The sequence below is a fragment of the Oncorhynchus clarkii genome, chromosome 20, assembly GCF_045791955.1.
Source record: "Oncorhynchus clarkii lewisi isolate Uvic-CL-2024 chromosome 20, UVic_Ocla_1.0, whole genome shotgun sequence".
Taxonomy (NCBI): domain Eukaryota; kingdom Metazoa; phylum Chordata; class Actinopteri; order Salmoniformes; family Salmonidae; genus Oncorhynchus; species Oncorhynchus clarkii.
Genome location: NC_092166.1, coordinates 46,206,776 through 46,233,971, shown reverse-complemented (window position 1 = coordinate 46,233,971; position 27,196 = coordinate 46,206,776). Strand labels below are relative to the sequence as shown.

The 27,196-nt window shown below is 42.3% G+C and overlaps 1 protein-coding gene across 1 annotated transcript in view; it reads right to left on the bottom strand.

Annotated features, from left to right (window-relative positions):
- Positions 1-27,196, bottom strand: part of LOC139376427 (BTB/POZ domain-containing protein KCTD5-like) — a 50,156-nt gene that overhangs the window by 22,315 nt on the left and 645 nt on the right. The gene's annotated exons all lie outside the window — the stretch shown is intronic.

Genomic DNA, 27,196 nt, shown 5'->3' with positions numbered 1-27,196 from the left:
GTGCTGGGGACAGAAAAAAAGACTACTACAATGTGCAGTTTTGTCTCAACACAATGCCACAGATGTCTTAAATTGAGGGAGCATGCATTTGGCATGCCGACTGCATGAATGTCCACCAGAGCTGTTGCCAGAGGATTGAATGTTCAGTTCTACCGTAAGCCACATCCAACGTTGTTCTAGAGAATTTGTCAGTAAGCTCAACCGGCCTCAACTGAAGACCACAGGTAACCACGCCAGCCCAGGACCTCCACATCCAGCTTCTTCACCTGCATAATCATCTGAGACCAGCCACCCCTCGCACATCTACGGAAACTGGGTTTGCACACCCGAAGAATTTTTCACACAAACTGTCAGAAAGTCTCGGGGAAGCTCACCTGGGTGCTTGTCGTCCTCACCAGGCTCTTGGCCTGACTGCAGTTCGCCGTCATAACCGACTTCAGTGGGAAAATTCCCACCTTCAATGGCCACTGGCACACTGGAGAATTGTGCTTGTCACGGATGAATCCCGGTTTTTAAAAATTAACCGGGCTGGTGACTGACAGTGTATGGAGTCGTGTGGGTGAGCAGTTTGCTGATGTCAACATAAGCTACAGAAAACGAACACAATCACATTTCATCAATGGCAATTTGAATGCACAGAGATACCGTGACGAGATCCTGGAAGCACATTATCGCACTATTCATCCACCTCCATCACCTCCTGTTTCAGCGTGATATGACATGGGGCTGTGCATTAAGGTTCTGTAGACAATTCCTGGAAGCTGAAAATGTCCCAGTTCTTCCATGGCCTGCATACTCAACATACCTGTCATCCATTGAGCACGTTAGGGATGCTCTGGATCAACGTGTACGAGAGATAGTGTTCCAGTTCCCTCCAATATCTAGCAACTTCGCACAGCCATTAAAGGAGTGGGACAACATTCCACAATCAACAGCATGATCAACTCTATGCGAAGATGTATAGCACTGCATGAGGCAAATAGTGGTCACACTGGTTTTCTGATCCATGCCTCTACTTTTTAAAAAAAGGTTCTGTGACCAACATGTGCATATCTATATTCCCAGTCATGTGAAATCCATAGATTAGTGACTAATTAATGAATTTCCTTATATGAACTGTAACGCAGTAAAATGTTTTAAAACTGTTGCATTTATATTTTTGTTCTGTGTAGTAGACCAAAGTACTTAACAAAAACCCAAAGACATGAGGGTAAACAAGGTGTAATTAGAAGGGGGAATACACATCTGAGAGGGGAAAGCCTTAAAGCGTTCCCTAATCGTTCTCCCATACACAATACAAATCCTCCTGCAGGAAATACCAGTGGCCCACCCTTCAACGACATGAAAGTCAAACTTTTGCTGGAGCCTAGCACTTGAAAGCTCAAAGTAGAGGTTCAAATTTCACTCCAACATTTTAAGCATTAGTTTAAAATTTTTGTTTTACAAGGGTAGCTAGGGAACTTGAATCTGAGTAAGCAGCTACAGATAACAGAATTGAACAGAGGAATAGACCTTCCAGAAGTCAAAAGACTAGCACTTAGTGGAAGTCTGATCATTGTAGGGTTGGAGCAGATGCCCCTTAGTTGTACACCTAAGTCCACACTGTCAAATATAACTGCTAAATAATCCACACCCATCTTATTTTTGTTTTACTACATTGATATTGATCAAAGCATCATTGGGTTTAGAGCTTGCAAGAAAGACTTCACTGTACTTGTGTAAGTGACATTAAAACTATGTGGAACCATCTCAATTTTCAAAACCATTAAACTGTGTCAGTTTTTTTGTGGGTCTGACCTTTCCTCTGGGTTTTTTCCCCCTCTGCTTTCCTTGACCATTTTCAAGGTACAGATCATTCACCAGGTTCACAGCCGGTGCATTTAGCTGAACAATTTATGACAGATAAATGTTTCAAATTAACAGCTCCTTTTAGAAACCACTGAAAGCTTTCCCATCATAAGAGGCCGTTAGAGTTTCATCACTGCTGGGCTGGCAAAGGGGAAATCACTGCTGTCCAGAGCACTCTAGGTGGGGAAGAGTACTGTATCGAGGAAGAGAATGCAGCACAATGTAAAATATTTACCATCAGTCGACAGGGAGACGGTAACAGCTGACACTGCTTCTCTATCACGTGACCAACTGAGCTGGATAACTTTCGGAGCGTTACATCACCGGGCCAACATGGCATGTTCAGTCATCCATAATTATCCTTTTTTTGTAAGTTGCCAGTGTGTAGTGTGCCATCACCACAGAAGTGGTGCTGACTTTTAACTCGTTCTGTCAGTGACAGCAGCACTGAGGCATTGTGTTGAGTGGTGGCAGTTTGAAGGCAGAAGTGGAGGAACAGGGAGATGATAATGTTAAATATTTACCCTGCTTCCCTCACGCAGTGTGCTCAGGTGTGGAAAAAGCATGAACCCAGCACTAAATGCGCACCATGCTTCTCACACACTGTGCGAGGGCCTTCTCAGCCAGCAAATGGAGAGGAATATGAAAATAATTAGATGTGAAAAGAACAATCATTTTATGCCATGTAATTCTTTAAATATTGATGTTGCGATCAAAACCAGAGAACTGGAACTTAATTTGAGTGGTCCTGCATTTGGTTAAGAGGAGTAGCCTGTTCTTACATTAACAAAGGCAGAAGTGATAAGGTCCTGTAAGCTTGTTATGGTCCTAAAGTCATTAGACAGCAGACCATCCACAGATCGGGTGCACAAATCTCAAGAGATGTATGTAGGTGTAATAACATTAATTTCAGAGAAATAAACAGGAATAAATGTCACACAAATAAAAAATAGCATATATTACACACGCAAATATTTGGCCCCTTTCTGCATGTTTTTTTATATACTGAATGTTATCAGCTCTTCAACCAAAACCTAAATTAGATAAAGGAAACAGAGTTTTCAAAAATTAAAAAGGATGCTTATTTAATTAACAAAGTTATGCAACACCCAATTCCCCTGTGTGAAAAAGTAATTGCCCCCTTACACTGAATAATTGGTTGTGTCACGTTTAGCTGCAATGAGCTGGAAGGTAGACCATTCCATTCTTGTGGGCCGGCTAACGAGTATTGGTGTCTAAGGGCTCTTTAGCCTGGTTTGCTAACTACCCCGCTCAAAGAGTGCAGTGTATAAAGTCAGGAAATCTGCTGTCTCAGCCACTGCCTGTCACGAAGGGAGTACCCCAAGGCTTAATCCTAGCTCCCACGCTCTTCTTGATTTACATCAACAACATAGCTCAGGCAGTAGGAAGCCCTATCATCCATTTATATGCAGATGATACAGTCTTATACTCAGCTGGCCCCTCCCTGGATTTTGTGTTAAATGCCCTACAACAAAGCTTTCCTAGTGTCCAACAAGCTTTCTCTACCCTTAACCTTGTTCTGAACACTTCCAAAACAAAGGTCATGTGGTTTGGTAAGAAGAATGCCCCTCTCCCCACAGGTGTGATTACTACCTCGGCGGGTTTAGAGCTTGAGGTAGTCACCTCATACAAGTACTTGGGGGTATGGCTAGACGGTACACTGTCCTTCTCTCAGCACATATCAAAGCAGCAGGCTAAAGTTAGAGGAAACCAAGGCTAGATTTATCGTTGTCACTCTTCTTTCACCCCAGCTGCCAAACTAACCCTGATTCAGATGACCATCCTACCCATGCTAGATTACTCTCGAGCAGCTAGATGTTCTTTACCTGTCGGCCATCAGATTTGCCACCAATGCTCCTTATAGGATACATCACTGCACTCTATACTACTCTGTAAACTGGTCATCTCTGTACACCCGTCGCAAGACCCACTGGTTGATGCTTATTTATAAAACCCTCTTATGCATCACTCCCCCCTATCGGAGATATCTACTGCTGCTCTCATCCTCCGCCCGTCCTGCCAGTCACATTCTGTTAAAGGTCCCCAAAGCACACACATCCCTGGGTCGCTCCCCTTTTCAGTTCGCTGCAGCTAGCGACTGGAACGAGCTGCAACAAAACACTCAAACCGGACCGTTTTTATCTCAATCTCTTCATTCAATGACTCAATCATGGACACTTACTGTCAGCTGTGGCTGCTTTGTATGATGCATTGTTGTCTCTACCTTCTCGACCTTTGTAACATGTTTTTGTACTGTTACCATGTTGTGTTGCTACTATGTTGAAGTGTTGCTACCATGCTGTGTTGTCATGTTTTGCTGTTGTCGTCTTCGGTCTCTCTTTATGTAGTGTTGGGTCGCTCGTTGTGATGTGTGTTTTGTCCTATATTTAGATTGCATTTATTTATTTATTATTAAAATGTATTATTTTAATCCCCGGCCCCCGCAGGAGGCCTTTTGGTAGACCGTCATTGTAAATAAGAATTTGTTAACTAACTTGCCTAGTTAAATAAAAAAGGTTAAATAAATAAAATACTGCAACCAAATGCTTCCTGTAGTCTCTCACGTCGCGGTGGAGGAATTTTGTCTCACTAATGCATGCAGAACTATTTTAACGGAGCGACATTTGTGGGGTTTTAAGCCTGAACTGCTCATTTCAAGTCCTGTCACAACATCTCAATTGGGATTATTTCTGGACTTTGACCAGGCCATCTGGGAATTTGACATGGTCTGCCAAGAGTGTGCAAAGCTGTAATCAAGGTAGAGGTGGCTATTTGAAGAAGGTAAAATATATTGATTTGTTTAAAACTTTTTTGGTTTCTACATGATTCCATGTGTGTCATTTCAGAGTTGTGATGTCGTCACTATTATTCTACAATGTAGAAAATAGTAAAAATAAAGAAAAACTCTTGAATGAGTCAGTGTCCAAACTTTTGACTGGTACTGTAACACACACTTTGCTGGCTCAATCCCTCTGGAAACAAGAATCTGGGAGTATCTGTCAGTTGTCCTGACTGCATGAGTGTACAACTCCCCCCTCCAAGCAATCTGTCCCTGGTTTACCCCAATGTGCAAAACAGTCTCGCCAACAACATGAATAATGCAGATCTCATCCTGAAGCAAGTGAGCCTGCGTGACTGAAGACCAAGCAACTCATTTCCTGAGGTGGGAAACACTACTGCGTCGGCCAAAAAACAGAGCACTTGAATTAGCCATCAATCTTTGGCACTTCCTATTCAGGGTTGGGTTGTGTAACGTGACAGAAACACATGCCTCACACTAATTCATGTATTAACATTTTTAAAAAGGTGTTGGCTATAGGCTGACTATGGTTGTCCGGAATAGATATTTTTATATCGAAGGAGACTATTAGTCAAACCTGCCGCCAGACAGATATCTAGAGCATTAGCGTAAGAGCCCAATCTGCATTTAGGCAGGGGATTGGGCTGGGCAGCTCCCTTTATGATCAGCTGTTCACGTTTGGGTAAACCACACCGATTTAGGCTATTGAGAGATTAGGAGATTTGGATGAATACATATAAATATGAAAGGAACTGAGACAACAGCAAATCCAGGGAATGTAGGGTAATGATAGAGATGAACAGTGCTAGTAGGCTAGATGAGAGCAGTGGACTGTGATGGAGCAGTAAGAGAAACACACAAGGATGCTTTTAAAAACAGACGAAGCAGTGCCGGGAGAAGTGAAACACACATGGTAAAAGGCTGGAACACTAAGCCAGCAGGACTAAGCCAGTTTTTACAGGCTGCTCCTTACAGACCAGACACACAGCCAGAGGGTAAACGGGACTGAGGATGGTGGTAATTGTATACGTTTGTGTGCGTACGAGCGCTAAAGTGGTAGAAAGGATAAAAGACAGTCACATAGATATGGCGGCCCAGTGCAGGCAAAAACATGATTTTCCTGTGATTTCCCTCCCCCACTACTGTGAAGATTAAAGCCCTTTTAGTGTACCTGCTGTTTGAAAAGACTGACATTTCAGCCTGTTTTGGTGAGATGGAGTTTTGGCCTGACTGGTGACATTAATAGACAAATAAATCATTTAGAGAACAGCTAGTTTTCCCCTCCCCACTCAGACAGACCAACAGGTAATAAGCTGTTTCTTTTCGACCACTTTAATTGAAAACTATCACAGCAGGGTACTAATTGTTACCAGGAAATGATTTGATTGAGATAAAAATAGCGGCATTGGACATTTAACTCAAGTTAACCTCGAAAAACAGTTAATCATCATCATCATAAGTAGCATCACACTAACTGGTGTTGCCCATGTACACAATTGCCCAACGGATTAATAGGAAATTCACAACACTTGCCCAGAATTTTCATTCATGTAATCTCTCAAAAACTAAAGTCTATCATCAGGTTGGCTGACAAGGTCACGAAAATTATGCACACTCGATGAGGCAGATGGCCTTATAGCGTTATGATTCTGAACGGTCAGATAGAGGCAATAAAAAAAGTAAATGGAACTCAACCAACAACTGAAACAAGATGCTGTGGCCCAGCAAAATTAGCCTATATTTAGGCTGTTTTTATGTTGAGACAAAAATGGGAGTGTAATGCTTGTATGGATGTCAACCCCAATACATGTTCATGCCATTGTCACCAATCAACAGCAGTTAAAACGACTGACTACTACCACAGATTTCTGTACGCTAGCTATGCTACCAGCTTACAGTGCATTCAGAAAGTATTCAGACCTAGACTTTTTCCACATTTGTTTACATTACAGCCTTATTCTAAAATTGATTAAATTGTTTTCCCCCCCTTATCAATCTACACAAAACACTTAAATATCACATTTACATAAGTATTTCAGCCCCTTTACTCAGTACTTTGATGAAACACTTTTGGCAGTGAATACAGCCTCAGGTCTTCTTGGGTATGATGCTACAAGCTTGGCACACCTGTATTTGGGGAGTTTCTCCCATTCTTCTCAAACACTGTTAGGTTGGATGGGGATCGTCGCTACACAGCTATTTTCAGGTCTCTCCAGGCTGGGCCACTCAAGGACATTCATGGTCACAAAGCCACTCCTGCGTTGTCTTGGCAGTTTGCTTGGTCGTTGTCCTGTTGGAAGGTGAACCTTGCCATAGTCAGGGGACATGAGCACTCAGTTCATCTTTCCCTTGATCTTGACTAGTCTCCCAGGCCCTGCCGCTGAAAAATATCCCCACAGCATGATGCTGCCACCACCACGCTTCACTGTAGGGATGGTGCCAGCTTTTCCTCCAGATGTGACGCTTGGCATTCAGGCCAAAGAGTTCAATCTTGGTTTCAGACCAGACAATCTTGTTTCTAATGGTCAGAGTCCATTAGGTGCCTTTCGGAAAACCAAGCGGGCTGTCAAGTGCCTTTTACCGAGGAGTGGTTTCCGTCTGGCCACTCTACCATAAAGGCCTGATTGATAGTGTTCTGCAGAGGTGGTTGGAAGTTTCCCCCATCTCCACAGAAGAACTCTGGTTCTTGGTCACCTCCCTGACCAGGGGTTCTTGGTCACCTCCCTGACCAAGGCCCTTCTCTCCCGATTGCTCACTTTGGCCGGGCAGCCAGCTCTAGGAAGAGTCTTGGTGGTTCCAAACTTCTTTCATTTAAGAATGATGGCACCCACTGTGTTCTTGGGCACCTTAAATGTTTTGGTACCCTTCCCCAGATCTGTGCCTCGACAGAATCCTGTCTCAGAGCTCTACGGACAACTCCTTCGACTTCAGGACTTGGTTTTAGCTCTGACATGCACGGTCAACTGTGAGACCTTATATAGACAGGTGTGTACTTTTCCAAATCATGTCCAATCAAATGAATTTACCACAGGTGGACTCCAATCAAGTTGTAGAAACATCTCAAGGATGATCAATGGAAACAGAACACACCTGAGCTAAACTTCAAGTCTCATAGCAAAGAGTCTGTATATTTATGTAAATAAGGTTACTTTTTATTTCAGAAATTTGCAAAAACCTGTGTTCGCTTTGTCGTTGTAGGCTTTTGTGTAGATTGAGTGGGGGGGATAAGGCTGTAAGTTAAAAAAGTAAAGGGTCTGAATAGTTTCTGAATGCACTGTATACGGATGGGATTTAAGCGGTCACTTCACCAAAAACAGCCAAATATACCCAAATCGGACCACATTGTGGGCATGTTACAATCAGGGATGCAACTGGTGAGGGCACAAAAAGGGGACACTTTTTTGCACTGAAACATGCAACAAAACAATCCCTGCTAAGGGGAAATGCAGGTTAATTAATTAAACAAAGAAGTATCTACATGATCAGTCTCTGTGTGTAAAATAAAGTGGTTCATGTGAAACTAACTCACAGCTAAAAAAAAAATGTAAAGAAAGCAATCCAATGTTATTTGTTGCCGAGACTTTACTGCAAATGAGACTCAAAGTCTTGAGGGAAAAACAATAAACTAATATTGCAGTTAGCCATGAGTGTCTTTATAAAAAGAGCGCTTGTGACCACAGACACAAACACCTAAATATTGCACTTGGGGAAAAAAAACATTAAAAGTAGAAATAGTTTAATTCTAACAGCCATTCTATTATAGTGGCCACTATAGTTGACGATCAAGTTCAAGGAGTAAAACATTTTATAATCCTACTCAATCACACACACGTGTTTCTGTCAAATTCAACACAACAAAAGCAGTATCTTTGGGCTACATTGCACATTATTACATTATACACTTTCTGCCTGTGGACATCTGCTCTACAATGTGCCAGCAGAGCATGATACCATTTGTTGGCATAACTGATCATTTTCAGGCAGAGTACACCTAGCATACTCCTTTTAATGCACTATATTGAGAAAGAGGGAAAGTGTGTGGTGTTTCTTTCACCTCTATAGTGGCATCCAGCTTAAGCCAGACACAGCTTCAGATAATTCGAACCAGCTAGCAAGATACTTAACAATGCTAACAATACTTGGTCCACCACACTTTCTCCCTCACCTCAAACTTTACAATTGCAGGTTGTTTTTCGGTTACAGCTCATGAAGTAGGCTTCATCACTTTCTCACCCCCGTCTCAGTGGTCAGGCTTCTCACCTAAAATTACTGCCTCATTATCGTTCAGGGGACTCGCTGCTGTAACTGGCAAGCTGCCTTTCTACTCTCTGCTGTCTTTCCAGAACGCACGCTGACGTTGTAATTAGCAAGTTTGTTGTCTCGTCTCTCTTCAGTCGTGTGCTGTGCTGCATTCTGTTATGAACGATTGGTTGAACCTTGGATATAGCCAGTATTGCTTCAAACGAGCATCACTCGTTCACTTACTACAGCCAGTAGTGATCCAAAGCCCGCTCCCGAACTTTCCTCATCGGATCTACACAAATCACATTGGTCACCTATTTTGGATACAAAATGACGAATTTCCCCCGAAAGTTGACTAGTTTGCATCCCTGTAAAATACATCAATCTTGATGGATTTAATAAATATCCACTTTGTTAGATCAGATTAATAGAATGTGCGCCAATCTGGTGTCCTTCTATCCCCCACAGTTTGGATTCCATTGACCTCTTTAAAATCGCATCTATAGCTAACAATGACAAGAAGCTGCCATGTGGGGAAGTGTAGGTGGCTAGTTTCATCTCGTTGTGTTTTGTTATTGATAACACGTCTTGTTTTGACTCGTCATCTCTACACTTATACGTCAAAGTCGCTAGCTAACAATGGACTTGAGACAAGTGCTCATTGTACAAATGTATTTGTTTTCAATAAAACATTGAGACAAAATACAGTGCCTTGCGAAAGTATTCGGCCCCCTTGAACTTTGCGATCTTTTGCCACATTTCAGGCTTCAAACATAAAGATATAAAACTGTATTTTTTTGTGAAGAATCAACAACAAGTGGGACACAATCATGAAGTGGAACGACATTTATTGGATATTTCAAACTTTTTTAACAAATCAAAAACTGAAAAATTGGGCGTGCAAAATTATTCAGCCCCTTTACTTTCAGTGCAGCAAACTCTCTCCAGAAGTTCAGTGAGGATCTCTGAATGATCCAATGTTGACCTAAATGACTAATGATGATAAATACAATCCACCTGTGTGTAATCAAGTCTCCGTATAAATGCACCTGCACTGTGATAGTCTCAGAGGTCCGTTAAAAGCGCAGAGAGCATCATGAAGAACAAGGAACACACCAGGCAGGCCCGAGATACTGTTGTGAAGAAGTTTAAAGCCGGATTTGGATACAAAAAGATTTCCCAAGCTTTAAACATCCCAAGGAGCACTGTGCAAGCAATAATATTGAAATGGAAGGAGTATCAGACCACTGCAAATCTACCAAGACCTGGCCGTCCCTCTAAACTTTCAGCTCATACAAGGAGAAGACTGATCAGAGATGCAGCCAAGAGGCCCATGATCACTCTGGATGAACTGCAGAGATCTACAGCTGAGGTGGGAGACTCTGTCCATAGGACAACAATCAGTCAGTCGTATATTGCACAAATCTGGCCTTTATGGAAGAGTGGCAAGAAGAAAGCCATTTCTTAAAGATATCCATAAAAAGTGTCGTTTAAAGTTTGCCACAAGCCACCTGGGAGACACACCAAACATGTGGAAGAAGGTGCTCTGGTCAGATGAAACCAAAATGGAACTTTTTGGCAACAATGCAAAACGTTATGTTTGGCGTAAAAGCAATACAGCTGAACACACCATCCCCACTGTCAAACATGGTGGTGGCAGCATCATGGTTTGGGCCTGCTTTTCTTCAGCAGGGACAGGGAAGATGGTTAAAATTGATGGGAAGATGGATGGAGCCAAATACAGGACCATTCTGGAAGAAAACCTGATGGAGTCTGCAAAAGACCTGAGACTGGGACGGAGATGTCTTCCAACAAGACAATGATCCAAAACATAAAGCAAAATCTACAATGGAATGGTTCAAAAATAAACATATCCAGGTGTTAGAATGGCCAAGTCAAAGTCCAGACCTGAATCCAATCGAGAATCTGTGGAAAGAACTGAAAACTGCTGTTCACAAATGCTCTCCATCCAACCTCACTGAGCTCGAGCTGTTTTGCAAGGAGGAATGGGAAAACATTTCAGTCTCTCGATGTGCAAAACTGATAGAGACATACCCCAAGCGACTTACAGCTGTAATCGCAGCAAAAGGTGGCGCTACAAAGTATTAACTTAAGGGGGCTGAATAATTTTGCACGCCCAATTTTTCAGTTTTTGATTTGTTAAAAAAGTTTGAAATATCCAATAAATGTCGTTCCACTTCATGATTGTGTCCCACTTGTTGTTGATTCTTCACAAAAAAAATACAGTTTTATATCTTTATGTTTGAAGCCTGAAATGTGGCAAAAGGTCGCAAAGTTCAAGGGGGCCGAATACTTTCGCAAGGCACTGTATTGTTTACAATCATGTTGTTAAGAATCAAAGACAACCATCTGTTTTGCCCCATAGTTGCTACAGGGCTAAACAACCAACCCGTCTTATAAAACAGTCAGGCAGCGCATCATCGGGCACTAATGGTTCATTCCTCAACATACAGGTGGCGGGCTTAAGCAGAAACAAAAAAAGAATGACGTTGATATATCCTATAGTGGATTTTTCAGTAAATACAGTTGAAGACGGAAGTTTACATACACCTTAGCCAAATACATTTAGAATCAGTTTCTCACAATTCCTGACATTTAATCCAAGTAAAAATTCCGTCTTGGGTCAGTTAGGATCACCACTTTATTTTAAGAGAATGATTTATTTAGAGAGAATGATTTATTTCAGCTTTTATTTAGCTCATCACATTCCCAGTGGGTCAGAAGTTTAAATACACTCAATTAGTATTTGGTAGCATTGCCTTTAAATTGTTTAACTTGGGTCAAACGTTTCAGGTAGCCTTCCACAAGCTTCTCACAATAAGTTTGGTGAAGTTTGGCCCATTCCTCCAGACAGAGCTGGTGTAACCGAGCCATGTTTGTAGGCCTCCTTGCTCACACATGCTTTTTCAGTTCTGCCTACAAATTTTCTATGGGATTGACTGTTGTCCTTAAGCCATTTTGCCACAACTTCGGAAGTATGCTTGGGGTCATTGTACATTTGGAAGACCGATTTGTGACCAAGCTTTAACTTCCTGACTGAGGTCTTGAGATGTTGCTTCCATATATCCACATAAATGTCCTTCCTCATGAAGCCATCTATTTTGTGAAGTGCACCAGTCCCTCCTGCAGCAAAGCATCCCCACAAAATGATGCTGCCACCCCCGTGCTTTACGGTTGGGATGGTGTTCTTCTTGCAAGCCTCCCCCTTTTTCCTCCAAACATAACGATGGACATTATGGCTGAAAAGTTATATTTTTGTTTCATCAGACCAGAGGACATTTCTCCAAAAGGTACGATCTTTGTCCCCATGTGCAGTTGCAAACCGTAGTCTGGCTTTTTAATAGCAGTTTTGGAGCAGTGGTTTCTTCCTTGCTGAGCGGCCTTTCAGGTTACGTCGATGTAGGACAGATGCTTTTGTACCCGTTTCCTCCAGAATCTTCACAAGGTCCTTTGCTGTTGTTCTGGGATTTGCACCAAGGTATGTTCATCTCTAGGAGACAGTACGCGTCTCCTTCCTGAGCGGTATGACAGCTGAGTGGTCCCATGGTGTTTATACTTGCGTACTATTGTTTGTACAGATAAACGTGGTACCTTCAGGCGTTTGGAAATCGCTCTCAAGGATGAACCAGATTTGTGGAAGTCTACCATTTTTTTCTGACCCACTGGAATTGAGATCGTGAATTAAGTGAAATAATCTGTCTGTAAACAATTGTTGGAAAAATTACTTGTGTCATGCACAAAGTAGATGTCTTAACCGACTTGTCAAAATTATAGTTTCTTAACAAGAAAATTGTGAAGCGGTTGAAAAACAAGTTTTAATGACTCCAACCTAAGTGTATGTAAACTTCCGACTTCAACTGTATGTGGCAATTATTTATTTCAGAATGAGCCAGCAAAACTAGTTGTGCTTTGTTTGACACCATTAGACATGCATGGCTGGTTATTCTTGTAAATGTTCAGGCCAACTATTTACTGTTGATATGGTTACACCTCTTGGGTCTTTTCCAGAACAGGGCTGTCCCTTTCAGAGGAGTTAGCAGGAGGACATGTATTGGTTATTCCTGTAGAGTGCTGTAGTCTGTTGCTATGGTCCTACATGCATGAAACTATTTCTGTGACTCTACAGGTTCCATATGAAGGCAATATGATAACGGTGGCTAAATGCCAGAGGTGATGAGCCATTAAGAGCAGTTACTATGAGTATGACGTGAGGACAAATGTATAAGAAGTCTGTGCCAAGACTGGAAGGCAGTTGTATTCATGATCCAGCTTTGCTTTTATTATGAAGTAATAAAAAGTATATTTGAAGTAACATGCTCCGGTATTTGTGAAATATGATTGGCCAAATATTTTTCTGACATAAATGGCGAGCTTGCCAGGAGTGGCGAAAAGGGACCAAAGACGGTGAAAATCTACAGCTGTGAATGGGCTTCCTGGACGGACGGCACAAAACACAAGCGGCCGCTTGTTAAGACGATAAACTGAGTTCTTACCTATAGTAATTGAGTTCTTGTGTGGTCCACTCTAGGAACCTGTTCAGAGGTAGGTCACAGAGTAGGTCTCTCTAAATTTGACAAACCAAAGAAATAATGGGAGCTTTTGAGTTCAATGAAATGCATGCAAAATATTGGGGGTATAAGCTTTTGAGGGTTTCAACTGTGAAAAATGTGTTTGAGTTTCAATTAAAAAAATGTTCAAGGAATGAGTATATTTAGGTGGTTTACATGATTAACTTTCCTACTAACATTATATAAAAGTTGACATTGCCAAAATCTTGGCATGGACGATTTTACAATAAGTAATCAGCCTTTATGGACGCCAATTACATTGCAATCCACGAGGAGACTGCGTGGCAGGCTGACCTATACACGAGTGCAGCATCAAAAAGGACCTTAAGTTTTAATGCTAGATAGCAACTTATATATATATATATTTTTTAATCAATCTTCACATAATCACTAGTTAAGCTGGAAATAGCATCAACCATGTGTAGTTACCTAGCTTGTCCTGCGTTGCACATAATCAATGAGGTGCCTGTTCATTTATCATCGATTCACAGCCTACTTCAACTTCGCCAAACAAGTGATGACTTAAAAGCGCATTTGCGAAAAAAGCATAATCGTTGCACAAATGTACCTAACCATAAACATCAATGTATGTCTTAAAATCAATACACAGAAGTATATATTTTTAAACCTGCATATTTAGTTAAGATATTCATGTTATAATATTAACTAGGGAAATTGTGTCACTTCTCTTGCGTTCAGTGCAAGAAGAGTCGGGGTATATGCAGCAGTTTGGGCCACCTGGCTCGTTGCGAACTGTGTCAAGACCATTTCTTCCTAACAAAAAGCGTAATTAATTTTCCAGAATTATACATAATTATGACATAACATTGAAGGTTGTGCAATGCAACAGCAGTATTTAGACTTCGGGTTACCACCCTTTCAATAAAATACGGAACGGTTCCATATTTCACTAAAAGAATAAACGTTCTGTTTTCGAAATGATCGTTTCCGGATTTGACCATATTAATGACCTACGGCTCGTATTTCTGTGTGTTTATTATATTAAGTCTATGATTTGATATTTTATAGAGCAGTCTGACTGAGCGGTGATAGCAGCAGGCTCGTAAGCATTCAAACAAACAGCACTTTTTTGTCAAATGGTAGAGAAATAGTTGACGCGTCATAATTCCTATAATAACTACAATAACTGGGAATATTGAAGACTCATGTTAAAAAGGAACCACCAGTTTTCATATGTTCATGTTCTGAGCAAGAAATTTAAAAATGTGCTTTTACTATTATTATTTTTTACATGGCACATATTGCACTTACTTTCTCCAACACTTTTTGCATTATTTAAACCAAATTGAACATGTTTCATTATTTATTTGAGACTAAATTGATTTTATGTATAAAGTTAAAATAAGTGTTCATTCAGTATTGTTGTAATTATTATTACCCATACACAATTTTATTTTATTTTTTTAAATCGCTATTGTTTTTTTTTTTTTAAACAACGGGATCGGCATTGAAAAATCATTACTAAAAAATAAAAATCGGTCGACCTCTAATCTCTGGATTACATCTTCAAACTAAGGACAACAGTGGTATGGCATTCCTGACGGAGACGCGTCCATGACGACGTATGCAGGTAAGATAATGTAATGTGAGCTAGCTATCGCTAGACTATCATATATCACACTTTTCTAATTTTAACAGAGAGTGGTTTAATTTCAAGCTAAAGTGTACTGTTAGCTAGGTAGTGTTAGCTGGCTGGCATTAGTTTCCCAGAGCTGTTTGCTTTTCTAGTTAGAGTAATGTTTGCTAGCTAACATCGGAACCTGGTTGGTTAGCTCCCAGCACTGTGGTATTGTTGCCACTTTGTTCATTGTTGATTAACTAGCTAACGTTAGCTGGCTGGCTCGTTAGCTAACGTTACGTGTGTGGTCTTAACAGTGTTCACTTTAACTTAAGACATATAGCTAGCTGGGTTTACTGTTAGCTAGCTAGTGTTAGCTTGCTTGCTCCCTAGCGGACATTATTATTCGTTTCCTAGAGCCGTTTGCTTTTCTAGTTAGATCCTAATGTTAGTTAGGCAGTGTTGGCACTTTGTTCATTGTTGTTTAACTGGCTAATGTTGACAGGCTGGTTAGCTAACGTTACGTGAGTAACACCCGTTGAATATGGCCGGTGTCAGTAAACATCTGTAAAAAAGCGTAATGAAATTGTTTCCATGTTATCCAGAGGTAAACAAATCATCAGTCAGAGCGTCAAGTGTGCGTTCCGAGTGCGAAACGAGATGGGTGGGGCTAAAGCTTAAGAGGGTGTGAATGACGCTGAATGGGTGTAGACAAAGAGCTCTTCACTAGATACCAAAACACAAAGGGAATTTTCTCAAAAGTGAGTTTACAAGTTGATCATCTTTCAAAGCAGAATTACTTTCCCATTGTTCCTCATATACAGTGTATTATATACAATTTTGTAGCTCTGAGTCTCTACTTTTATCCAATGTATAAAAAAAAAACACAATTTCTAATTTTCCTACACAAGACCGAATCCAGGTGGTGAGTCACATATTAGCAGCCCATGCTCGTTGTAGTATATTTAGATAACCCTGCTTTTTATATTTCATCACGGTCACAATGAAATATCTCAATGGTATTTCCCCACTAATTGCATTCAGAAACAAACATATGCACATAGCCTACTGCCTTGTGCGCTTATATGAAAATGTTAAGCTAAATGTTCATATCTGTTATGAGACCCATTGCTTTTTACAGTGCCTTGCAAAATTATTCATCCCCCTTGGCATTTTTCCTATTTTGTTGCATTACAACCTGTAATTTAAAATTGATTTTTATTTGGATTTCATTGATTGGACATACACAAAATAGTCCAAATTGGTGAAGTGAAAAAAATGTTTTTTTTAAAAAAGGAAAGGTGGTGCGGTGCGTGCAATGCGTGCATTCACCCCCTTTGCTATTAGCAACCTAAATAAGATCTGGTGCAACCAATTACCTTCCGAAGTCACATAATTAGTTAAAGTACACGTGTGTGCAATCTAAGTGTCACATGATCTGTCACATAATCTCACTATACACACACCTGTTCTGAAAGGCCCCAGAGTCTGCAACACCACCAAGCAAGTGACACCATGAAGACCAAGGAGCTCTTGGGTATTAATCAGAGGCAACAAAGAGACCAAAGATAAGCCTAAAGGAGCTGCAATGCTCCACAGCGGAGATTGGAGTATCTGTCCATGGGACCACTAAGCCATACACTTCACAGAGCTGGGTTTTACGGAAGAGTGGTCAGAAAAAAATAAGCAAACATGTTTGGTGTTCGCCAAAAGGCTTGTGGGAGACTCCCCAAACATTTTGAAGAAGGTACTCTGGTCAGATGAGACTAAAATGTAGCTTTTGACCATCAAAGAAAACACTATGTCTGGTTCAAACTCAACAGCTCTCATCACCCCGAGAACACCATCCCCACAGTAAAGCATGGTGGGTGCAGCATCATGCTGTGGGGATGTGTATCCATCAGGAGGAACTGGGAAACTGGTCAGAATTGAAGGAATGATGGATGGCGCTAAAAACAGGGGATTTCTTGAGGGAAACCTGTTTCAGTCTTCCAGAGATTTGAGGATGGGACAGAGGTTCACCTTCCAGCAGGACTGCTAAAGCAACACGAGAATCTGTGGTATGACTTAAGGATTTCTGTACACCAGCGGAACTCATCCAACTTGATATCTTATTATGATCCCCATTAGCTGTTGCAAAAACAGCAGCTACTGTTCCTGGGGTCCACACAAAACATAATATCATTAGACAAGAACAGCTCAAGGCCAGAACAACATACCTTCTTAAAAAGGCACAAGTAGCCTACATATCAATGCATACACAAACTATCTAGGTCAAATAGGAGAGAGGTGTTGTGCCACGAGGTGTTGCTTTATCTGTTTTTTGACACCAGGTTTCTGTTTATTTGAGCAAAATGAGATTGAAGGAAGTTCAATGCAATAAGGGCTCTAAATAATACTGCACGTTTTCTTGAATTTGTTCTGGATTTGGGGATGTGAAAAGACCTCTGGTGGCATAAGTGTGTGTGTCAGAGCTGTGTATAAGCTGACTATGCAAACAATTTAGGATTTAACACAATGTTTCTTGTTTTTTTGTTTTTTTTTGTGATGCAGTCAGTCGCTCCTCAACTCTTAGCCAAGAGACTGGCATGCATAGTATTTATCAGCCCTCTGATTACAATTAAGATTAGAACGTGTTGCACTATTCTGGGCCCATTCTGCAGCTTAACTAGGTCTTTCCTTGCAGCACTGGACTAGAGCCTGCTGAACTTGCTTTTTGGAGTGTGGAGTCAAAAAAGCAGAGTATCTATTATGGCTAGACCTCTTCCCATCTTTGTAACCATTGAATCTATATGTTTTGACCGTGACAGTTTACAATCTAAGGTAAAGCCAAGTAATTTAGTCTCCTCAACTTGTTCAACCGCCACCCCATTCATTAACAGAGCCAGCTGAGGTCAAGCACTTAAGGAATTATTTGCACCAAAATACAATGCTCTTAGTTTTAGAGATGTTCAGGACCAGTTTATTACTGGCCACCCATTCCAAAACAGACTATAACTCTTTAAGGGTTTCAGTGACTTCATTAGCTGCTGATGAACGACATGGAAGGTGCATTCCACGAGCCGCTAGCGGAGTGGAACTAACCTTCCACTGAGTTGCATTATTTTTCAGAGAACGCAGAGCCCCGAGTTGATTATCCCTTTCATACCATGACTATAATTGAACACATTTGCCAATGGAAATGTGTTCAACATCCACTGAAGTAGCTAGCACGTTTACTAGATCACTACAGTAGTAGTAGTATGAACGCTCCAGATCAAAACTCTAAACCTACAACCTAATTTTGACAAAAAAATTGACCAGAGAGATTGTGGCCATGGTTCTTTTTCCAAGCTATACGGAGGGTGCTCTAGCAAACAAACAGACTTGAGGACACCATGCAACTGAGTGAGTAGTGTTTGGTCTCATGCTATTTTGAAAGCCTAGAAGAAAAATAAAGTACAATACACTTATATATTTTAAATGTGGACTGAATGCAGAGTTAAGGCTCCCAGGCTTGCAAGGACAGACAAAATACAAATTAAATTAGCACTAAGGTGTGAAGTAAACAGTGTTGAGGCCTTTGGGCCCAACAAGTGGCAGGAGGCTGAAGCATCCTCTGAAGCACCCTCCTGCTGTTCAAAGACCATTCACTGGCATTTTCTACAAGAAATCTGTCTCCAGAAATATAAGTTTCTCCCAAGTGGGTGTGACGCCTAGTCCCGTTGCCTGCTGCAGTGCTGCTTAGATTACACCTGGCGATCTGTTCACCATCTGCCCTGGCCTGTCTCGTACAGGTAACCCCACCACACTCGCCCCTCTCTCCCAGGCTTTCGCTCACCTCCAGAACTCAGGCACTGTTGGGGCGAGTGACTCTGAACTTACAATGGCTAGCCCCAAGTCGTTATAGATTTTTCTTGTGCATTTTGCCTCATGACTCCTACTTAGTTGACTATAAACTTTCTTTACCCAACCATGGGACATACTGTTCACAGTCGGGACTCTATTGGTTACAGACTTTTGGCCTCCCGTCCTAACCACCTCTCACAGGCTATGTATTCAAATCAAATGTTATTAGTCACATGCGACAAATACAACAGGTGTCGACCTTAAAGTGAAATTCTTACAGTGAGCCCCTAACCCAACAATGCAGTTTAAAAAAAATACAGATAAGAATTAGAGAGAAAAGTAACAAGTAATTAAAGAGCAGCAGTAAAAAATATATATACAGGGGGTGCTGGTGCAGGGTCAATGTGCGGGGGCACCAGTTAGTTGAGGTAGTATGTACATGTAGGTAGAGTTAATTAAAGTGACTATGCATTAGAGGTCGACCGATTAATTAGGGCCGATTTCAAGTTTTCATAATCGGAAATCGGTATTTTTGGGCACCGATTTTTAAAAATAACTTTTTTTAAAGGATATACCTTTATTTAACTAGGAAGTCAGTTAAGAACACATTCTTATTTTCAATGACGGCCTAGGAACGGTGGGTTAACTAACTGCCTTGTTCAGGGGCAGAACGACAGATTTTCACCTTGTCAGCTAGGGGGATCCAATCTTGCAACCTTACAGTTAACTAGTCCAACACAATAAGGACCTGCCTCTCTCTTGTTGCACTCCACAAGGAGACTGCCTGTTACACACTATGCAGTAAGCCAAGGTAAGTTGCTAGCTAGCATTCAACTTATCTTATAAAAAACAATCAATAATAATCACTAATTAACTACACATGGTTGATATTACTAGATATTATCTAGCGTTGCATATAATCTAAATGAGCATACGAGCATCTAAGTATCTGACTGAGCTGTGGTAGGCAGAAGCAGGCCGTAAACATTCATTCAAACAGCACTTTCTTTGCGTTTTGCCAGCAGCTCTTCGTTGTGCGTCAAGCATTGAGCCGTTTATGACTTCAAGCCTATCAACTCCCGGGATGAGGCTGGTGTAACCGAAGTGAAATGGCTAGCTAGTTAGCGCGCGCTGATAGTGTTTCAAACATCACTCGCTCTGAGCCTTCTAGTAGTTGTTCCCCTTGCTCTGCATGGGTAACGCTGCTTCGAGGGTGGCTGTCGTCGTTGTGTTGCTGGTTCGAACCCAGGGAGGAGCGAGGAGAGGGACGGAAGCTATACTGTTACACTGGCAATACTAAAGTGCCTATAAGAACATCCAATAGTCAAAGGTTAATGAAATACAAATGGTATAGAGAGAAATAGTCCTATAATAACTACAACCTAAAACTTCTTACCTGGGAATATTGAAGACTCGTGTTAAAAGGAACCACCAGCTTTCATATGTTCTCATGTTCTGAGCAAGGAACCTGAAACGTTAGCTTTCTTACATAGCACATATTGCACTTTCTTTCTTCACCAACACTTTGTTTTTGCATTATTTAAACCAAATTGAACATGTTTCATTATTTACTTAGGCTAAATTGATTTTATTGAGGTATTATATTAAGTTAAAATAAGTGTTCATTCAGTATTGTTGTAATTGTCATTATTACAAATAAAAATCGGCCGATTAATCGGTATCGGCTTTTTAGGTCCTCCAATAATCGGTATTGGCGTTGAAAAATCATAAATCGGTCGACCTCTACTATGCATAGATGACAGAGTGTGGCAGTGGTGAGGGGGGGGCAATGCAAATAGTCTGGGTAGCCATTTCACTAGATGTTCAGGAGTCTTATGGCTTGTGGTTAGAAGCGGTTTAGAAGTCTCTTGGATCTAGACTTGGTACCGCTTGCCGTGCAGTAGCAGAGCGAACAGTCTATGACTAGGGTGGCTGGGGTCTTTTTAGGGCCTTCCTCTGACACCGCCTGGTATAGAGGTCCTGGATGGCAGGAAGCTTGGCCCCAATGCTTGATGTACTGGGCCGTTTGCACTACCCTCTGTAGCGCCTTGCGGTCGGAGGCAGAGCATTTGCCATAACAGCCAGTCAGGATGCTCTCGATGGTGCAGCTGTAGAACATTGAGGATCTGAGGACCCATGCCAAATCTTTTCAGTCTCCTGAGGGGGGAAATAGGTTGTCGTGCCCGCTTCACAACTGTCATGGTGTGCTTGGACCATGTTAGTTTGATGGTGATGTGGATACCAAGGAGCTTGAAGCGCTCAACCTCCTCCACAGTAGCCCCGTCGATGGGGGGGGGGGGGGGGGGGGGGGGGTGCTCGGTCCTCTCTTTCCTGTAGTCCACAATCATCTCCTTTGTCTTGATCACATTGAGGGAGAGTTTGTTGTCTTGGCACCACACGGCCAGGTCTCTGACCTCCTCCCTATAGGCAGTCTCATCATTGTTGGTGTCATCGGCAAATTTAATGATGGTGTTGGAGTCGTGCCTGGTCGTGCAGTCATGAGTGAACAGGGAGTACAGGATGGGGCTGAGCACGCACCCCTGAGGGGCCCCTGTGTTGAGGATCAGCGTGGCGGACGTGTTGTTACCTACCCTTCAGCCCGTCAGGAAGTCCAGGATCCAGTTGCAGAGGGAGGTGTTTAGTCCCAGGGTCCTTAGCTTATTGATGAGCTTTGAGGTCATTATGGTGTTGAATGCTGAGCTGAAGTCAATAAATAGCATTGTCACATAGGTGTTCCTTTTGTCCAGGTGGGAAAGGGCAGTGTGGAGTGCAAGAGAGACTGCATCATCTGTGGATCTGTTGGGGCGGAATGCAAATTGGAGCGGGTTTAGGGTTTCTGGGATGATGGTGTTGATGTGAGCCATGACAAGCCTTTCAAAGCACTTCATGGCTACAGGCGTGAGTGCTACAAGTCGGTAGTCATTTAGGCAGGTTACCTTAGTGTTCTTGGGCACAGGCACTATGGTGGTCTGCTTAAAACATGTTGGTATTACAGACTGACAGGGAGAGGTTGAAAATGTTACTGAAGACACTTGCTAGTTGGTCAGCGCATGCTCGCAGTACACGTCCTGGTAATCCGGCTGGCCCTGCGGCCTTGTGAATGTCGACCTGTCTAAAGGTCTTACATCGGCTGCGGAGAGTGTGATCACGCAATCATCCGGTACAGCTGGTACCCTCATGCATGTTTCAGTGTTATTTGCCTCGAAGCAAGCATAGAAGTAGTTTAGCTCGTCTGGTAGGCTTGTGTCACTGGGCAGCTCTTGCCTGTGCTTCCCTTTGTAGTCTGTAATGGTTTCCAGGCCCTGCCACATCAGAGCCGGTGTAGTATGACTCGATCTTAGTCCTGTATTGACGCTTTGCCTGTTTGATGGTTTGTTGGAGGGCATAGCGGGATTTCTTATAAGCTTCCGGGTTAGAGTCCCGCTGCTTGAAAGCAGCAGCTCTACCCTTTAGCTAAGTGCGAATGTTGCCTGTAATCCATGGCTTCTGGTTGGGGTATGTACGTACAGTCACTGTGGGGACGACATCGTCAATGCACTTATTGATGAAGCCAATGACAGATGTGGTTTACTCCTCAATGCCATTGGAGGAATCCCAAACATATTCTAGTCGGTGCTAGCAAAACAGTCCTGTAGCTTAGCATCTGCTTCATCTGACCACTTTATTGATCTAGTCACTGGTGCTTCCTGCTTTAATTTGCGCTTGTAAGCAGGAGGATGGAATTATGGTCAGATTTGCCAAAGGGAGGGCAAGGGAGAGCTTTGTATGCATCTCTGTGTGGAGTATAGGTGGTCCGGAGTTCTTTTCCCTCTGGTTGCACATTTAACATGCTGACATCCATGTTACCTGATGAAATTGCTGTACAATATGATCTTGTTGCCATCTGATGCACATTCAGATGTCAAATCAGCACTGCAGAACTCTCCCTGTCCTATGCTGTGCCTCGATTGTATTACTGTTAATGATATCTGGAAATGTGCATGTACACCCTGGCCCATCTACTGTTGCTAGACCCAATTCTAGACCCACTTGTGCTCTGATATCTGCTTCACTGATTGCTGCTCTTGTAAAAGGCTGGGTTTTCTGCACGTTAACACTAGAAGCTTACAACTTAAAATGGATCAATTAAAAGTGTGGGATCACAGCGCCAATCCAAATGTGTTGGTCATTACTGAGATGTGGTTAAGGAAGAGTGTTTTGAATACTGATGTTAACCTTTCTGGCTATAACCTTTTTCAGCAAGACAGATCTTCCAAAGGTGGGGGAGTGGCAATCTTTACCAAGGATCACCTTCAGTGCTCGGTTGTCTCCACCAAGTCTGTCCCCAAACAATTTGATTTGCTGGTTTTAAGTATTAAACTATCAAATAGCTCTTCATTGACTGTTGCAGGGTGCTACCGTCTTCCATCAGCACCAGCCTGTAGCCTACCTGCCCTAAGCGCTCTCCTAGCCCCTTACACAATGTCAATTTGTCCTGCTTGGTGACCTAAATTGGGCCATGCTTAAACCACCTGACCAAGTCCTAAAGCAATGGGACTTCCTAAATATTTCTCAGATTATCCCCAATCCCACAAGGTATGACTACAAAACACCCAGAAAAGCATATCAAGGAGAGTAGCCTCACAAATAATGCTGATAACACCAGACTAGTACCTTTCTATAATGACCTTAGCGATCACGGTTTTACAGCCTGTGTTCGAAATGGCTGATCAGTGAAACGACCCGTCCTGATTTGTCATAGACGCTTGCTAAAAAACTTTAATGAGCAAGCCTTCCTTCATGACCCCGGCCGCTGTAAATTGGTATAGAATCAGCTTGATCAGCTAACCCCAAAAAGTTCTGGAAAACAGTTAAAGACCTGGAGAATAAACCCTCCTCCTCACAGCTGCCCATGTCCCTTGATGTTGATATGGTTGTTACTGTCAAGAAGCACATGGCTGAGCAGTTCAATCACCACTTCATTAAGTCAGGATTCCTATTTGACTCAGCCATTCCTCCTTGGCCGTCCAACATTTCCTAATCTCCCACCCCTTCTAATGCGACTATCCCCAATGTTGCTCCCTCTTTTCCCCCTACAAAGTTTCTCCCTGCAGGCAGTCACTGAATCCATGCTAAAGGAGCTCCTTAAACTTGACCCCCAAAAAACATCTGGGTCAGATGGTTTAGACCCTTTCTTCTTTAACGTTGCTGCCCTATCATCGCCAAGCCTGTCTCTCCTTTCTGGGGAGGTTCCCATTGCTTGGAAGGCAGCCGCCGTTCATCCTTTACTTAAAGGGGGAGATCAAGCTAATCCTAACTTTTATAGGCCCATTTCAATTTTGCCCCGTTTATCAAAAGTGTTGGAAAACTTGTCAATAATAAACTGACTGGCTTTCTTGAGGTCTATAGTATTCTCTCTGGTATGCAATCTGGTTTCCGCTCAGGTTATGGATGTGTCAGTGCAACCTTAAAGGTCCTCAATGATGTCACCATTGCCCATGATTCTAAGCAATATTGTGCTGCTATTTTTGACTTGGCCAAAGCTTTCGATACAGTAGACCATTCCATTCTTGTGGGCCGGAAAAGGAGTATTGGTGTCTCTGAGGTGTCTTTGGCCTGGTTTGCTAACTACCCCTCTCAAAGAGTGCAGTGTATAAAATCAGGAAATCTGCTGTCTCAGCCACTGCCTGTCATGAAGAGAGTGCCCCAAGGCTTAATCCTAGCTCCCCACGCTCTTCTCGATTTACATCAACAACATAGCTCAGGCAGTAGGAAGCCCTCTCATCCATTTATATGCAGATGATACAGTCTTATACTCAGCTGGCCCCTCCCTGGATTTTGTGTTAAATGCCCTACAACAAAGCTTTCTTAGTGTCCAACAAGCTTTCTCTACCCTTAACCTTGTTCTGAACACCTCCAAAACAAAGGTCATGTGGTTTGGTAAGAAGAATGCCCCTCTCCCCACAGGTGTGATTACTACCTCGGCGGGTTTAGAGCTTGAGGTAGTCACCTCATACAAGTACTTGGGAGTATGGCTAGACGGTACACTGTCCTTCTCTCAGCATATATCAAAGCAGCAGGCTAAAGTTACATCTATCCTTGGTTTCCTCTATCGTAATCGCTCCTCTTTCACCCCAGCTGCCAAACTAACCCTGATTCAGACGACCATCCTACCCATGCTAGATTACTCTCGAGCAGCTAGATGTTCTTTACCAGTCGGCCATCAGATTTGCCACCAATGCTCCTTATAGGATACATCACTGCACTCTATACTACTCTGTAAACTGGTCATCTCTGTACACCCGTCGCAAGACCCACTGGTTGATGCTTATTTATAAAACCCTCTTATGCATCACTCCCCCCTATCGGAGATATCTACTGCTGCTCTCATCCTCCACCCGTCCTGCCAGTCACAATCTGTTAAAGGTCCCCAAAGCACACACATCCCTGGGTCGCTCCTCTTTTCAGTTCGCTGCAGCTAGCGACTGGAATGAACTGCAACAAACTCAAACCGGACCATTTATCTCAATCTCTTCATTCAAAGAATAAATCTGGACACTGACAGTTGTGGCTGCTTTGTATGACGTATTGTTGTGTCTACCTTCTTGCCCTTTGTGCAGTTGTTTGTACCATGTTTTGTGCTGCTACCATGTTATGCTTTGTTGTCATGCATTGCTATGTTGTCGTCGGTCTCTCTTTATGTAGTGTTGCCTCTCGTTGTGATGTGTGTTTTGTCCTATATTTATATTGTATTTATTTTTAGTCCCAGGTCCCTCGTCCCCGCAGGAGGCCTTTTGGTAGGCCGTTATTGTAAATAAGTTGTTCTTAACTGGCTTGCCTAGTTAAATAAAATAAATAAAAGTAGTTGCCTTTGTAACCAAACAAACAGACTTGCTAATTTAGCTAATCATCAGTCCAAGCTTGTCATTATGAAAATCAAATAATATTTTCAATTCAAAAGCAGCTCAATAGAAAATCTATTTTAGACATTGAATTCTACCCTTCTGATACACTGTGTTATTTAGCAATATGTTTCTAAATCTAACTGGGCAAGTCAGTTAAGAACAAATTCTTATTTACAATGACTGCCTACACCGGCCAACCCCGGACGACGCTGAGCCAATTGTGCGCCGCCCTATGGAACTCCCAATCACGGCTGGTTGAACCAGGGAGTCTGTAGTCGTCAAGATGAAGTGCCTTAGCCCGCTGCGCCACTCGGGAGCACGGTATAGGGCCAATATACCACAGCTAAGGGCTGTTCTTATATGACACTTCAAAGAGTGCCTGGATACAGCCTTTAGCAGTGGTCAATTGGCGATATACCACAAACCCGGAGGTGCCTTATTGTTATTATAAACGGATTACCAATGTAATTAGACCAGTAACAATAACTTGTCATACGTGCAGTATACGGTCTGATATACCATAGCTTTCAGCCAATCCGCAGTAAACCATCCAGTTTATAAAGGGAAATAATGCACTTCAATCAAATCAGAAACAAGTATTCAACAAAGCCGTGGTACTCAGAACGCACACTGGACGCTCTAGCCGAGAAGTAGGGTTTATCCGAGCGTTCTGACCTCACAACTGCAGTCAAGCACTCAAGCTAACTGGCTAACATTGGCTAGCTACTTCCAGACAAAACGAGAACACCCCTAGCAGAGCTGGTTAGGCTGTTTTCATATTATCCAGAGCGTTGGTGATTAACTGTGCTGCTGGCAACAATTATATTACGCTATTTTTGCCGACGTTTACTGACACCCGCCATATTCAACGAGTGTTGAGCCTTCATAAATTAATCAGTTATTCTGCGCTCTGACACTCAGACGAGAGTGCTCTGAAATCGGAGCAGTTAGCCAGAGCGAATTTACATACTCACCAATGTAAACGTGTATTACTTGACAGCGTTTGCCGGTATAGCTAGCTAACATACAATTATTTAGAAAACATTAGCAAGAATTGACATTGCCATCAAACGGAGAATGTGTTCAGCAGACATAAATATGCACAATATGTAAAAAACTGTTCCTCGAAAGGTCGATCTCAAACTAAAGCAGAGATAGGTGGTGGGCCATAGCAAGCTATTACCAGACTTGGTCTGAATCCCCCCAGTATCCTCAATACAAACTGATCATGGTCACAGAGAAAAAAGGGACACATTTAATTTTGCCACTGAAAATACATAGTGCAAGAAGTTAACGTTATTTACCTATTTGGAGTTGAAAATGTGATATTTACGTTTCTCTGTGAGCTACGTCGTTGTATAACGCTAGTAGCAACCAATTCTTTACAATGTGGTGCTATCTGCAC